The 14,080-nt window shown below is 46.1% G+C and overlaps 1 protein-coding gene across 1 annotated transcript in view; it reads right to left on the reverse strand.

Annotated features, from left to right (window-relative positions):
- Positions 1–14,080, reverse strand: part of PIN4 (peptidylprolyl cis/trans isomerase, NIMA-interacting 4) — a 41,857-nt gene that overhangs the window by 8,531 nt on the left and 19,246 nt on the right. The gene's annotated exons all lie outside the window — the stretch shown is intronic.

A 14,080-nucleotide genomic window follows, 5' to 3' on the forward strand; every position in this document is an offset into this window, starting at 1 on the left:
TCCCTGACAGGGGACACGGCTGCACCGAGTTTATACTTCCCCCTTACCACACTCTAGCCCCGTGCCGGAGGTGAGTCACAGGTACACAGTACTATTAGTTTCATTTACTTCATGTACCACACATTGGGAGACTGAACGGGAGTGTATTTATTGAACCATTTTCATGGACCTATGGTAGATCATTATATGTGCACAATTTTGGCAGCAACGGTTTCATCTTGGAGTTTCTCTGGGACATTTCTAACATTTTAAGTAAGAAATTTATTGAGAAGGGTATGAACATAAACATGTTGCTGAGTCCTTTAATAGAGTTCGATTGCTTGATAGAAATGATTTATTGATTAAATCTAAACTCAAGCGATTACATTCTATCAGTAGGAGTCGTTCTTTGAGATCTACAGTAATTCATCAGTCTCCAAAACACCTACATTTATTACGACTTTCAACCAGTCATCAAGGTCTATTCAAGCTATATTAAACCCACAATCCTTTGAGAAAGTCACATACTGTGACGAAACGCGTCAGGACTCTTTGACACTACGTCATTACGCAGGAGTCAGCCTTGGTCTGAGATGACTCAGTGAGTGTGTCAAGACCCCAGGATTTCCAGCAGGGAGCTACTGGGACTGCTTTGTCTGCATCACACCACCTCCGGTTACCAGACAGATTAGATCCCTCCGCTCACGCTGTGAACTTACCACAGGAGGACGAGCCTTCACAGAGCAGCAGACAGTTGGCGGTGATATTATATTCACATATGCTGATTTTATAGCTCACTCTTGTAAGTGCGCTTGTCCCGTCCCCCCTTGTTCACCCCCTTCATTTTTTATTAAAAGCTTTTATATTCTATGGAGCATGCGCTGGATGTGGTTCATCTTGAAAAGCAGCCTGGACTCCTTCACTCTTGTTTCATCTTGAATGTTCTTCTAATTGGACCTTAATTTTGAACAGGGTTTTTTTCTATATGTTTTATGTGTTGTTTGTTTTGTTTGGTGTTATTTGTTTATATCATTAGCACTATTTATGCACATTATCATTAATAAATGTATCCACTTTTTCATCCATTGGAAGATACTAAATAATTATCCATTGTCATTTTATTGCTTCACCTCCACCTGTTTTTAATCATTATACCTTATATTCTCCACATAGAAAAAACCCGTGTACAAGCTCCAGGAGGTCTAGCAAAAGTGCCTTTATAGCAATGATAAATAATATAATAAAAGGAGTTGACACCGGGAAATAAGGATTAAAGGGCTATGCAGTAACAGAATGTTAGCGGATTACTGGGGGTAACAAGAGGGGAACACAGGGGGGACAAATAGTTGTGATATGCAATTGCTAAGTCCCCCTAGCCCCGGCTATGCCCGGTGTGGAGTACTCTCTACTCACAATGAAACACCGCCTTGATCCCCCCTCCTTCCAGCTGCCAGAGGAGTCTCCTTTAGGCATCCGGTGGTGAAACAGATCTTCTCAAACAGTAACAGAAAAAGGTAAGGATCGAATATCCAGCCGCTCCATAACAATGGCATAACAATGGAACGGCTGGATATTCGATCCTTACCTTTTTCTGTTACCTTATATTCTCACACACTTTTATTTGCGCTGCTATTTTTGAAGTGAAACTTCTTTTGTGGCACCTCATTTGTAATGGAACAAAAATGCATTGTGGAGACAGAAAATGAAACGGATGTGACGTCAAAGTGCTGGCAGTTGAGGCCGGGCTGTGTTCTGGCTCAGCCCGACCCCAACACTGACATGCTCCCACCCGCCCTGCTAATATAAAAGTCACATATCGCCGCATATATCCTAACAGCCGCATAACTGTCTGCGCTATTCCCATATGCCGCATGCACACATTACCGTGCCCTGTCGCCTCTAACTGCTCCTGCTCCGGTGGGAGTGGATTGAGCGTGCCGAGTCCCACGTCCCACGCACCACTACCAGGGGGAGGAGGAGCGCTGAGCGTGCCCTTCAGTGCCCTGTACCTCCACCAGGGGCCTGGCTGCAGCAGGATACAAAGCCATGTCCGCAGCTCCGCCGGGGGTAGAGAATGGGGGCTGCTCCGTTCGTGTACCTCCGGAGGGGGGTGTGGCTGCTGCTCAGGAGACTCAGACAGAGCGCCCTGTGTCCGCAACTCCGGTGGGGGGGGGGGGGGGTCAGGAAAGGGGGGGGTTCCCATATTCATCACCCAATAAATAATACAGCATTCAGCATTAAAGAAATCCTTAATAAACACTGCGGGATTATACTAAATGATCCTATCATTCGATATAAACTACCACCTAAGATACCAATTGTATTTCAAAAAGCAAGAAGTATCAAACTATGATAGCACCTCGCAGGTTAAGAACAGAAAACAAGGTGAGTTTAATGAATGGACCTTCCCCAAAATGGTAATTTCTCCTGTGGGAGAACACGGTGCCTTACGTGTAAACATCGTAAGAAAGTGGATACGTTTACCTCCCACTCCAATGGAGTGTCATATCCAGTGGTAGGACATATAGACTGTTTGTCTACACATATAGAATATCTGCTCCCCTGTCCATGCGGTCTCCAGTATGGTCCATTCATAGTATTTATTATTAAACACCCCCCCCCCCCACCTAACCTTGATGCGGCATCACGTGACCTGCAGCGTCATTTGACACCGCGTTGCCATGGACAGAGTGACGCCGGCAGAGTCAAGGTAAGTAATAGCATTGCAGAGGCCTCACGCGATACCCCAACATTTAATTTTAATGCCTCAGGGACGTGCGCGGGGCCTCTGCAACCGCCCGCGCCGCGTCAAAAAAATCTCCCGCCCCCTGGGGGGCACACCCCCCCACTTTGCGCACCTCTGCGTTATATATATATATACACACACACATACATACATACATACATACATACACACACATATATATATATATATATACATATATATATATATGTAACATACTATGTGTGTATATATATATATATTACACACATATAAAATTTTATCCGTTTTAATTGATCATTTGTATAGAAAATGAACAATGTCGCCAGAAGCGCTATTTTTCAAAATGTAGCATCTCTACTAATTAGTGTAAAATGATACTTCATATAAAGCAGGTTATGAGACACAGTATTAAAAGACCATGTCTCTTATCACATCCCAGTATATGGATATCTTCTATTATCACCAGCTGCTAACATCTGACAGGGCTCAGGGTCTGAGCCCAGAGTGTGTCATACTGAACATTCTCATTCTAAATTTCAAAAAATATTGTGTTTATTTCTGACCTGACTGCCGTGGTTACAGCTCAACCACTCTGTTCTACTGTATGTCACCACTTTCTGCCACAACCAGCTGACGGTGGATCTACAAGGAGTTCAACGCTCATTGGCATCACATCTGTGGCTTGGTTGACGTATCATTTCTCCAGCTTTTTATTGTATTGTTTTTAAATAGATTATATTTATTTAGTTTAATAGATATTTATTTAGTTTAATAGATATTTATTTAGTTTAATAGATTATATTTATTTATTTTAATAGATATTTACTTAGTTTGATAGATTATATTTAGTAGTTTGATAAATTATATTTAGTTGTTTAATAGATTATATTTGTTAGCACAGTAGATTATATTTACTAGTATTTAAGTCTCCCCCTCAGTGCCCCATTAGGACCCGTGCACATATTTAACACCTTTTCGGAGTCCCTTATTTTTCAGACCCTCGGAGCCGAAACCTAAAGGGGTCAGCTAAGAAAGTTCGGATCAAGAGGCGCCACACAGCTTAAAGACCGAACATTTCCAAGGGAGATGGCAACACCTGAGGTAAGATCTAATTAAAGGACAACCTTTGGGGAACGAAAGGGTGACGGGGAGTGTAAGAGGGGGGTGAGAGAGCAAGGTGGTGTGTGAGAATGGGGCAGAGCAAGAGAACGCAAAAATGATGGGGATTGGCTGCATGCTTTTACCGGTGCTCCTTAGTCTCAGGGAAGACCGGCATTTTGTCCAATGTATACAATATGATTGATGGAAAAGGGCACACGGATTTGAATCAAAAAAGATCATTTATTGTGCCACAGACTACAACGTTTCGGCTGCTGGCATTTGTTTACTAGCTTTATTGGGTTTAGCCACTTTACCTGAGAAAGACCAGCAGGCCGAAATGTTGTAGTCTATGGCAGTGCAAGAGAAAACAGGTTGGGGGGGAGGGGGGTTCTCGCAAGGTCGCCGACCCATGGGTGAGGGTCCCCGGTGGAAACTAGTCCTGGGCCCCGGGAAAGCTGTCTGTGGCCCATACTGTACAGATATGAGAGAACAATGGCAGAGCACAACCGGAATCATCCGAACAAGAAATTAGGAGGGAAGTGCGTTATCCATAAAAAATGTAATAGTCATGGAAGGAAAAAGGGCAAGGCATTACCGTACCAACATGTTTCGTGCTACACAGAGCACTTTATCAAGGCATGATCAACGTGGACGCTGCAGCAGACTCGTGAGTTTTCTTGCTTGCTACATGGTCATATCATTATTCCACAAAAGGATTCGGGTACTATTTATTGGGGTGATCATTAGACTTTGGGTTCCTGGACAATTTGAGTGCCATCTATGGTGGTTTACCAACTAGGATACCACACCCAGTACCCCCCTACAATCAAGAATATATCCCAGACTTCATATAGGATTCATGATCTTCATAACATTATCATTATAGCCGTGTACAGTTCTTAGCACCACGCATTATTCTTCTGTGGCCCATACAAGCTGAGTAACATGTAGAAAGGACACATGTATGTTCAGAATGAGTTAGCATGGTATTTTGAGAGGCATCATAACAGGTAATACTGAGCACTGCAAGGTCAGTCAGTATGAGGACGGGTCCGATGGAGGAGTTGGAGGGTCCCAGAATATCTCTTAAAGCAGGAGTGTGCAAACCGAGGGGCGCGACATTTTCTTGGGGAGGACGGGCTTGGCGCCTACAGAGGCCCCTCGCTGTTCCCCACAGCATTTAAATTAAATGCCGGCGATCGCGCGTAAGGCCTCTGTAAGTTCCCTTTCCTTATCTCCGGCGGCTTCTGGCGACAGCAACGTTGCGTCACATGATGTGGTATTGCCATAGCAACGTGACATCACATGATGTGGTTACATCAGAATGTCGGAGACAAGGTGGGGAGGGGGGAGGGGGGAGCAGGGGGAAAAGGTTGTGCAACCCTGTCTTAAAGCATTGTCCTGCATACAGAGTGAAGGCGAAAAATGGTTAGACGAAGAATGGTTAAGCGAAGAGTCGGACATAAGACCGAGAATAAAACCGAAAAAAAGACCGTATCGGGTGAAGGTGAGTGATGAAATAGGCGTCACTGTGTAACTCTTCCAGTTACCTGCAACTTCATGAAGAGAAATAGCAACGCTTGTTTTTAACGCGTTAAGCGCTAAGGGGGAATTCAACTGCTGAGAGGTTTAGGGAGTTACTAACCCAAACTCAGCGACGCTTCTGTGTCTCTGTGATAACTCCCCCAGGACATGCTTGAAAACCAGAGGTAACTCAATGTATTTTTTCCTGATAAAATATTTTATATATAAAAACATGACCTCGGAGACTGTGAGACCCTCCCTCTCCTTCCCTTCTACACTTGGCGTCCCAAACCCCACCATAACCAATACATAAATAACCACAAACACGAGGTCTGGCGGTGTGAGGCCGCGGCTTTTTATTAAAACTTCAATTAACCTAATAAGTGCCAACCACCTGCCAGAGTACTCGCTCATTGGGTAAAGGCCAAAGGTACCCGAACCAATGGCCGTAACTCCCCCCTAGCCGGACCCCACCCCGGCCATCTGGCGAGAATGGGCCCCAGGAATGCACGTGTAAATGAGTCGCGCCCACTCGCCACTCCCAGCCACCTTTTATTTTATTTCTGTTATTCATTTTCATTGTTTATTTATTCTTTTTTTTTATTTTAAACACGTACAACCAACATATTTACCAGTATTCACAATAAAGGGCAAGATGGGGGCACTCTCATGGCAGGGCGTAGACTGACCCCGCGCCTCTGTCTAATTCTAACCTCCCTGGCCCTTCTCCCTGCCAGAGGGGGTGGGGGGGGGGGGGGAGAGGCCATGGGGGACGTAGTCCACACTCACAGGTAAGAGGGAGCCAAGTCCCTCTGGTCATAGCGCCCGGTCACCGAGGGCTCAAGGCTACTTTTCTGGGTTATTTTGAAGCAAGCTACACTAGGCAATATTTATTAGGGGTCTCCCCTGACGCAGAAAACATTTAGGGGTCTCCCCTGACACAGAAAACATTTAGGGGTCTCCTCAGACACAGGGAGAACATTTAGGGGTATCTCCAGACAGAGAGAACATTTAGGGGTCTCCCCAGACACAGAGAACATTTAGGGGTGTCCCCAGACACAGGGAGAACATTTAGGGGTATCTCCAGACAGAGAGAACATTTAGGGGTCTCCCCAAACACAGAGAGAACATTTAGGGGTCTCCCTAGACACAGAGAGAATATTTAGGGGTCTCTCCAGACACAGAGAAAACATTTAGGGGTCTCCCCAGACACAGAGAACAATTCGTGGTCTCCCCAGGCAAAGAGAGAACATTTATGGGTCTCTCTGGACATACAGAGAAAATGTAGGGGTCTCCCCAGACACAGAGAACATTTAGGGGTCTCCCCAGACACAGGGAGAACACTTAGGGGTCTCCCCAGACACAGGGAGAACATTTAGGGGTATCTCCAGACACAGAGAGAACATTTAGGGGTCTACCCAAACACAGAGAGAACATTTAGGGGTCTCCCCAGACACAGAGAACATTTAGGGGTGTCCCCAGACACAGGGAGAACATTTAGGGGTATCTCCAGACAGAGAGAACATTTAGGGGTCTCCCCAAACACAGAGAGAACATTTAGGGGTCTCCCCAAACACAGAGAGAACATTTAGGGGTCTCTCCAGACACAGAGAAAACATTTAGGGGTCTCCCCAGACACAGAGAACAATTCGTGGTCTCCCCAGGCAAAGAGAGAACATTTATGGGTCTCTCTGGACATACAGAGAAAATGTAGGGGTCTCCCCAGACACAGAGAACATTTAGGGGTCTCCCCAGACACAGGGAGAACACTTAGGGGTCTCCCCAGACACAGGGAGAACATTTAGGGGTATCTCCAGACACAGAGAGAACATTTAGGGGTCTACCCAAACACAGAGAGAACATTTAGGGGTCTCCCTAGACACAGAGAGAACATTTAGGGGTCACCCCAGACACAGAGAACAATTCGTGGTCTCCCCAGACAGAGAGAAAATTTAGGGGTCTCCCCAGGCACAGAGAACCGCACACACTTAGGCCTTGACCCCGCTGCCTACTACAGCGTCCACTGTGGCGAACGCTGCACGGACGAGAGTCCTCCCCTCAATGGCGCCGGGCCCGCTGCGAGGGGGGGGCCGCAGCGCTGGGGCGAGAGCTGCTCCTGCTCTCAATAGAATTGAGAGCAGGACTCGCGACGAGCGATACGGCACACCCCCCGGCGGTTCAGCCAATGAGGGCGAACCTGCCGGGTGACGTCATGGCCGCGCCCCGTCACTCCCTCGCCACGCCCCTCCCGGTCTCTCTTCCTGCAGTGAGCTGCAGACCAGGGAATCGGCTGCACGCGCCACCAATCTCGCGGGCGCGCGTTGCAGCGGAGTTACCGGGGCCTTAGCCTTAGATCCCAAAACCTCAGCCTTTCCCACACTGAAGGCAGAGGGGTCAAGATTCCAGGTGTTTAAATAAAATGTTGTTACCCGGAGTGTGTCTGGCTTTTATTGGAACTTGTCCTGAAGTCTGTCACCGATACAGGTTATCTATATCATCACTTCTCTGTGTGTATCCGACTGTCTCTTTTCTTATTAACCCTGCGTATGTCTGTCACTTGTTATACTAGATCTGTCACTTTTCATGTTCCCTTTGAGTGTATCTTGTGTCTCTTCATGTCTCGCTGTATCTCTATGTGTTTGCTAAGACTTTCACTGCTACAGTGCTGAGTCCTACAAAAGGTGTGTTGGTAGATGTGTGTGTATAGGTGTGTGTGTGTTGAGGTAGGTGTGTGTGTGTTGAGGTAGGGATGTGTGTAATAGAGCAAGAGAGAGAGAGATAGCGGCACAGCGTTTCGGTCCTATATATACACACACACGTTCCTGCTCCTAAAAAACTGCAGGAACGGAGTACCAACAGGTTCCTACTCCTAAAATAGAAACGCACAATCAGTCATATTCAAACACACTCCCACTAAAATACGCACAGATTGATACTCTTGTAGAAGCACAGACACACACTACAAGATATATATACATGTATACATACACACACACAATCATACTTCTCATTATGCTTTACAAACACAGTAACTGTCAGACAGTAACACAAACTCACTCAGAAACACACACTAATAGTTTTATACACACATACAGACATATGCTCCCTCTCATTGTCACTACACACGCACCCTCTCGGTGTACAAAAAAAACAATGCTTATAAAAAAAAACATATTAAAAAAAGAAACAATGCATATAAACAAACACCAGTGCATATAGAAAACAATACATATAAAAAAACATAATGCATAAAAAAAACCAATGCATATAAAAAATAGCCCAATGCATATTAAAAAGCTCCCAATATAAATTAAAAAAAAACCCAATGCATATAACACCACCCCCAATACTTAAAAAAAAGCCAGACTTACCTTGTGGCCAGGCCCGGCTCTCCCCTCAGCTGCAAGTCTCTCTGTCCCATGTGCTTTTAATGCTGGCGCGCACGCCGGAGACTGGGCTTAGCTTACTACCGGCACGCTAACATCAGAGAGGTGCGCTGGCATTGGAAGCTCGGCGTGGGTCAGAAAGAAGAGGCCTGCAGCTGAGGGAGATCCGGGACCCGGCCACGAGAGGATTGGCAGCCGGCCAGGCTAGAGGTCAGGCCCAGCTTGCAGTGCCGGCCGGGCCCCTCACAGACACCCGTCCCGGCTATCCCCCGGCTATCTGCAGCTGAGGGGAGAACGGGCCTTGAAGGAGTCTATTACACCGAAGCGTTGCTAACATTGCGAAGCAACGTTGGGTTGTGAAGGTTGTTACTGTTTGAGTGCTGTGGACAATTGGCTTAACCGTCAAACCCCCCATACAGCACCAGGACATGTATAGGAGTGAGGAATACATGTGATCACATTACTATCCTCTCTATCATAGGCATGGGAGCAGTTTGACAGCGAGAAGGAAGAAGACAAAAAACGCACTTCACGGGTAAATGGGAATGGCGTAGTTGTGAATCTGCCGCACACACGGTGCTATTAGCTGTTGTACTATTTATGGAAAAGTCTGCAAGACTTTACAGTGTAATAATACAGAACCTGCTGGAGATGTTTTAATGAAGGTTAGTGGGTCCCTGTTTCCTCGGGTCTCATGCGATTGGAGCGTTCCACAAATCTGAGGTTTGTGCCCCTATTAAATGGGGGGCCGGGGGGGGTGGGGAGAGAAATACATAGAAACAAAAATAAGGAGAGACAGAGATAAATAAAAGAGATAAGATTAAAGGGAGAGAGACTGACAGGAGAGAGAAAGGAAAGGCAGAGAGTAGGGAGACTTCTCGTCCAAGGTGATGAAACAGCTGTGACACATGGACACCTTCTCTGGGAAACCTTCCACTATCCATGTGACATTACACCTCCACCGTAGGGGGTCCTGCGTCTGGGGAGGGTGTGTGTAAAGGATCCTGGGGAGGGGCATATAACGGAGTTCTGGGGATGCTTATATAATGGGTACTGGGCCTGGGGAGGTGGGTATAACGGGGGAATGGGCCTGGGGAGGTGGGTATAACGGGGTATTGGGGAGGGGGTATAAGTGGCACAGGAGCTCTTGCGATAGAGTATCACTGTCCCTGGTTACAAACACTTCATGTCTCCTGCAGATCAGGACATGCACGAAGGTGGTGCGCTTTGTGCCACCAGACGACGAGGCGGGCTACGAGGCGGACGACGAGGCAAACGTGGAGACGGATGACAAGTCGGACGACACGTGGGGTGACGAGGTGGAAGGCAGATGTGGAGGGATGTGGTGCTTCCCCTGTCTCAGGCTGGGGAGAAGATTCCGGGAGCAGGTAGCAGAGGGGCCAGGGCCAGTGCAGAGAATTAGGGGTATCCTAGGGGCCCTGAGAAGATGGTTTGACCACAGGAGGGAGATAAGAGCAGAAAGGCTGCGGGACAGACAGGCACGTCAGAGAGAACAAGAACTGGCAATGCACTGGTATTGTGCGGTCCACGACGGATTTTAAATTTGCGCCCCAGTTGTATAAAAAATAATAAGATAAATAAAATAATAAACAGAGGCGTAGCTATCGGGGCTGCAGGGGGTGCGACCGCACCCCAGCGCGACGCAAAATAAAAGGGCGCCAAAATACTGGACAAAAAAAAGAAAAATAATTAAAAAAAGATAAATAAATAAAATAATAAGAGGAAAAAATAATAATGATTATTAATGCGCCCCTAGGACCTTTGCGCGCTAGGTGACCGCCTAATGGACGTCCGGCCCTGTGAGATATGCGGGAGGAAAAGGGGTGAATGGGATAGATATGCAGGGGAATTGGGGAGCAGGTGAGTTATACACAGGGGCACAAGGGCCCCATCACCCGCATCTCTATATACTGAGTGTGCCCCTGTGTATAACAACGCTGATCTGTGCTCCTCCATCTGATCTCACTGCGCAGTGATCCAGGGACCATCCGATCGCCATTTAATGGGGTCAGGAAGGAATTTTTTTCCCCCATTGCACAGCAGGGGTTATGTTTCGCCTTCCTCTGGATCACAGCAACAAACTGCCCTTTGTGCATGAATTATCAGTGAGATCTTTATACACCCTGCATTGGTCTTCACTCCTTTGCTGCCGGAGGGGCCTGCAATGCATTGCTCTGCGTGTTACTATATCGCTCTGCAATGTGCTGCAGGCCCCTACCAGCAAAGAAATTAATTATTTAAATAAAATACTCTCTTTAATCATACCTATGTGTAGTGTCTTTTCTATCCGTTGTATCTATTGCTAACAGCTCAGTGATTCTTCCCCAGGACGCTGCACTAGTGTCACGCTGCCAAGCCGGGTGGGAAGAAGGTTTATAGGGTCACATATACACTTCTGCCAAAACACGAGTGCAAACAGGAAGCCCCTCTGATCTGTCATATCTTTTATTACACAAAACGGTATCTAAAAAGGTAAAAAGAACATACATGGGATTCTGCTACAAATATCTCTCTAATTACAAACCAATTACCAAAATATTTAAATTGGAGTCGAGTTAAAATTGAAGGGGAGTCAAATATAGGGTAATGACATACAAATATCCCCAGAAAAGTAGGCTGAACATACTCCTTAGTCCAGGGGTGCACAAAGTTTTTAACCTGCGCCCCCCTGAGTGCTTACCTCCCGGCTCGCACCCCCCTCCTCCTCGGCTCCGGCGTCAAATAAAGTCATGGTGTCATGTGAAGTCACGTTGCCGTCACGTGACCCCGCGGCATCATTTGACGCGGTTAACATGGCAACGTGTCGCCGAAGATCAGGTAAGGAGAAGCTGCAGGGGCATCGCGCAGTCCATCGGCATTTCATTTAAATGCTTTGGGGGAGAGCGCGGGACCTCTGTAGCCACCACACACCCCTGAAAATCCTCCGGCCCCACTTTGCACACCCCTGCCTTAGTACATATGCATAAAAGGGTGAGCGGAACTGTACGTTCTAATTGTTAAAAACAAAAATAATAACATTTTAATAGTAAACGAGAACGCCGAAAAGCGTGATAATTATATACATTGATAACAAAATGTCAATCAATAAGAAGGCTGGTCGGGAAAATGCAGGGTAGGAGCCGGAGGGCCTCAATATAAATACCCCTAGAAAGCCGATTGCTGTATGCAGCCACGGGAGACCATCGGCATTAGGCAAGGTGTATGCAGCGGCTGGGAACAATAATGTCCATATAATTATCTGTTTAGGTGCCAGATGGAGTATCTATGGTGTAGGAGTGATTGATCCATACAGGTACCCCCAAACAGATATATGCACAGTCAGTAGTATATGCTGGTAAATATACAGAGCATTAGAATGCACTGAAAGGCTCAAAAACCATGGAAGGTATATACAGTATAAACACAGCCCCAATACAGCAGTGTCTCCCAGTGGCTCTAAACTTCCAATCTCTTTGTCGCTCGTGAGCGTCACTGGCATGATGTCACTACGCCCCAACGCACGTTTCGCGTGACGAGTCACGCTTCTGGGGGGAGGAGTCACGTATAGCTGCTTCCGTGTATCAGATATACCCTGTAGCATGGGTGGAGCTAGAGAAGGCAGCCAATAGAAAGGTGTCCGGCGGAATAGACGTCGTCACGGACAACCAAAGGTAAACAATGTTTGGAGGGCACTGTCAAATATGGTAAGTATATAAAGGAGTATAGTAAACTGTCAGGGGAGTGATTCAGAGCTTCCCTTATACTGTAGCTCAAATACCGCCGGGAGGCACCAAAATCAAAAGAGAAGAGACCAGCATACATAGGTTTCCTGTGTAACATGGATATAGACACACGTTAATTAGGAGGCAGCAAAGGCCAAACTATGAATATATCTCTCGCATGAATAGGTACATGTCCTGTATCGTTGGCCAGGATGAATATGCACCAAGATGTAGAGGGGACAGAAATATAGGTTGCTACCTAGATGGCTGATGTTGCAATAATGACTGGTCATAAATAGCCATATGCAGCCCAACAGCGAACTTTCAGATAAAATATATTATAAATAAATTAATGTTGGTGAAGAGAGCTCGATTTTGTGCGGCGACTGCAGCAGAGGAGAAGGGTGACGGAGAAGGGTAGCAGAGTCGGCTGGGGGCGAAACAGACTAGTGGGTAGAGATGGGGTGATGTAGGTTTACATTACAGAGAGCAGCCAAATTCATGATCATCACTTATTTTTGAGTAAACACACACCTATACTTAAGGGGGCATCGCAATAATTTACAGTTAAACAAATTAAAACGATATACTGTACAATTGTTACGTTAGACAGGAAAAGCGAGAAGGAAGAGGTAAGTCTTACACTGAGCCCCAAACAGTGGTAAAGTAGATATACACCAGAGTTCCAGACCTCTGAAGCTGCAGACATGAAGCCTCCCCCAACCAGCATAGGGTGCAGTGCCCTTAGCACAGAGTGACGGAACCCCCTGAGAACGTGGGAAGACCCAGTATCCCTCCGCGACTTCAAAAGAGACAGCAGATAGGCATGACCTGACCTTGCAAAGTTTTAAAGACCAACATGAAGCGAACCCGGTTGATCAGTGGAAGCCGGTACAGATCACGTAAGATGAGAGTGATATGCGCAAAGCGAGAAATTCTGCTGAAACTGTAGGTGATGCAGGTTTACATTACGATGAACACCCACAGATCAATCTTAATGACCCGGCGACTTATGTGACTATGTATCTGTAGCGCATAGAGTGTAACTGAAAGAAATCACAATAGATCCCTTTCACAGCTGCACTCACTCTGTGTCCGCTTGAAAACGAGAGGTAACTCTCAATGTATTACTTCCTGGTAAATTAACCCAAGTGATTCAGAGGGCGCTAGAACACAGTATAGTGAAAACACCCAAAAATACACACAGAATATGTAAGATGTCCCAAAAGCTTTTCTCAACCTTCACAGGGAAATTGTATAAATTCCCTCACAAGCAGCAGTAGATATCCAAATAGTGAAGGGAGCGATATTCAGGAACACCCCAAAAAGAAAAACCCAAATATAGTGTAATAAATTCACACAAAGATGTCTTATTAAAATCTTGGCTCGTATGAATCTTCTACTTACAAGAAGTAAGTGAAGAGTCAGCGTTTAGCAGGATAATGGAGAATCAGCATTGATCAGGAAAGCAGGATTGGATGCATTCTTGTTCATAGTTGAAGTCATGCAAAAATAATATCAAAGGAAGACCATAGTGTAGACCAATTGGCACAGGTTTATAAAGTAAAAAACATAAGAAATGTACTCACAATGTGTACATCAAGTATAGGCGCATAAAGGTATCTTTTTGCCGCGGGGTGAGA

This window comes from Ascaphus truei, chromosome 16 (genome assembly GCF_040206685.1).
Source record: "Ascaphus truei isolate aAscTru1 chromosome 16, aAscTru1.hap1, whole genome shotgun sequence".
Classification (NCBI taxonomy): domain Eukaryota; kingdom Metazoa; phylum Chordata; class Amphibia; order Anura; family Ascaphidae; genus Ascaphus; species Ascaphus truei.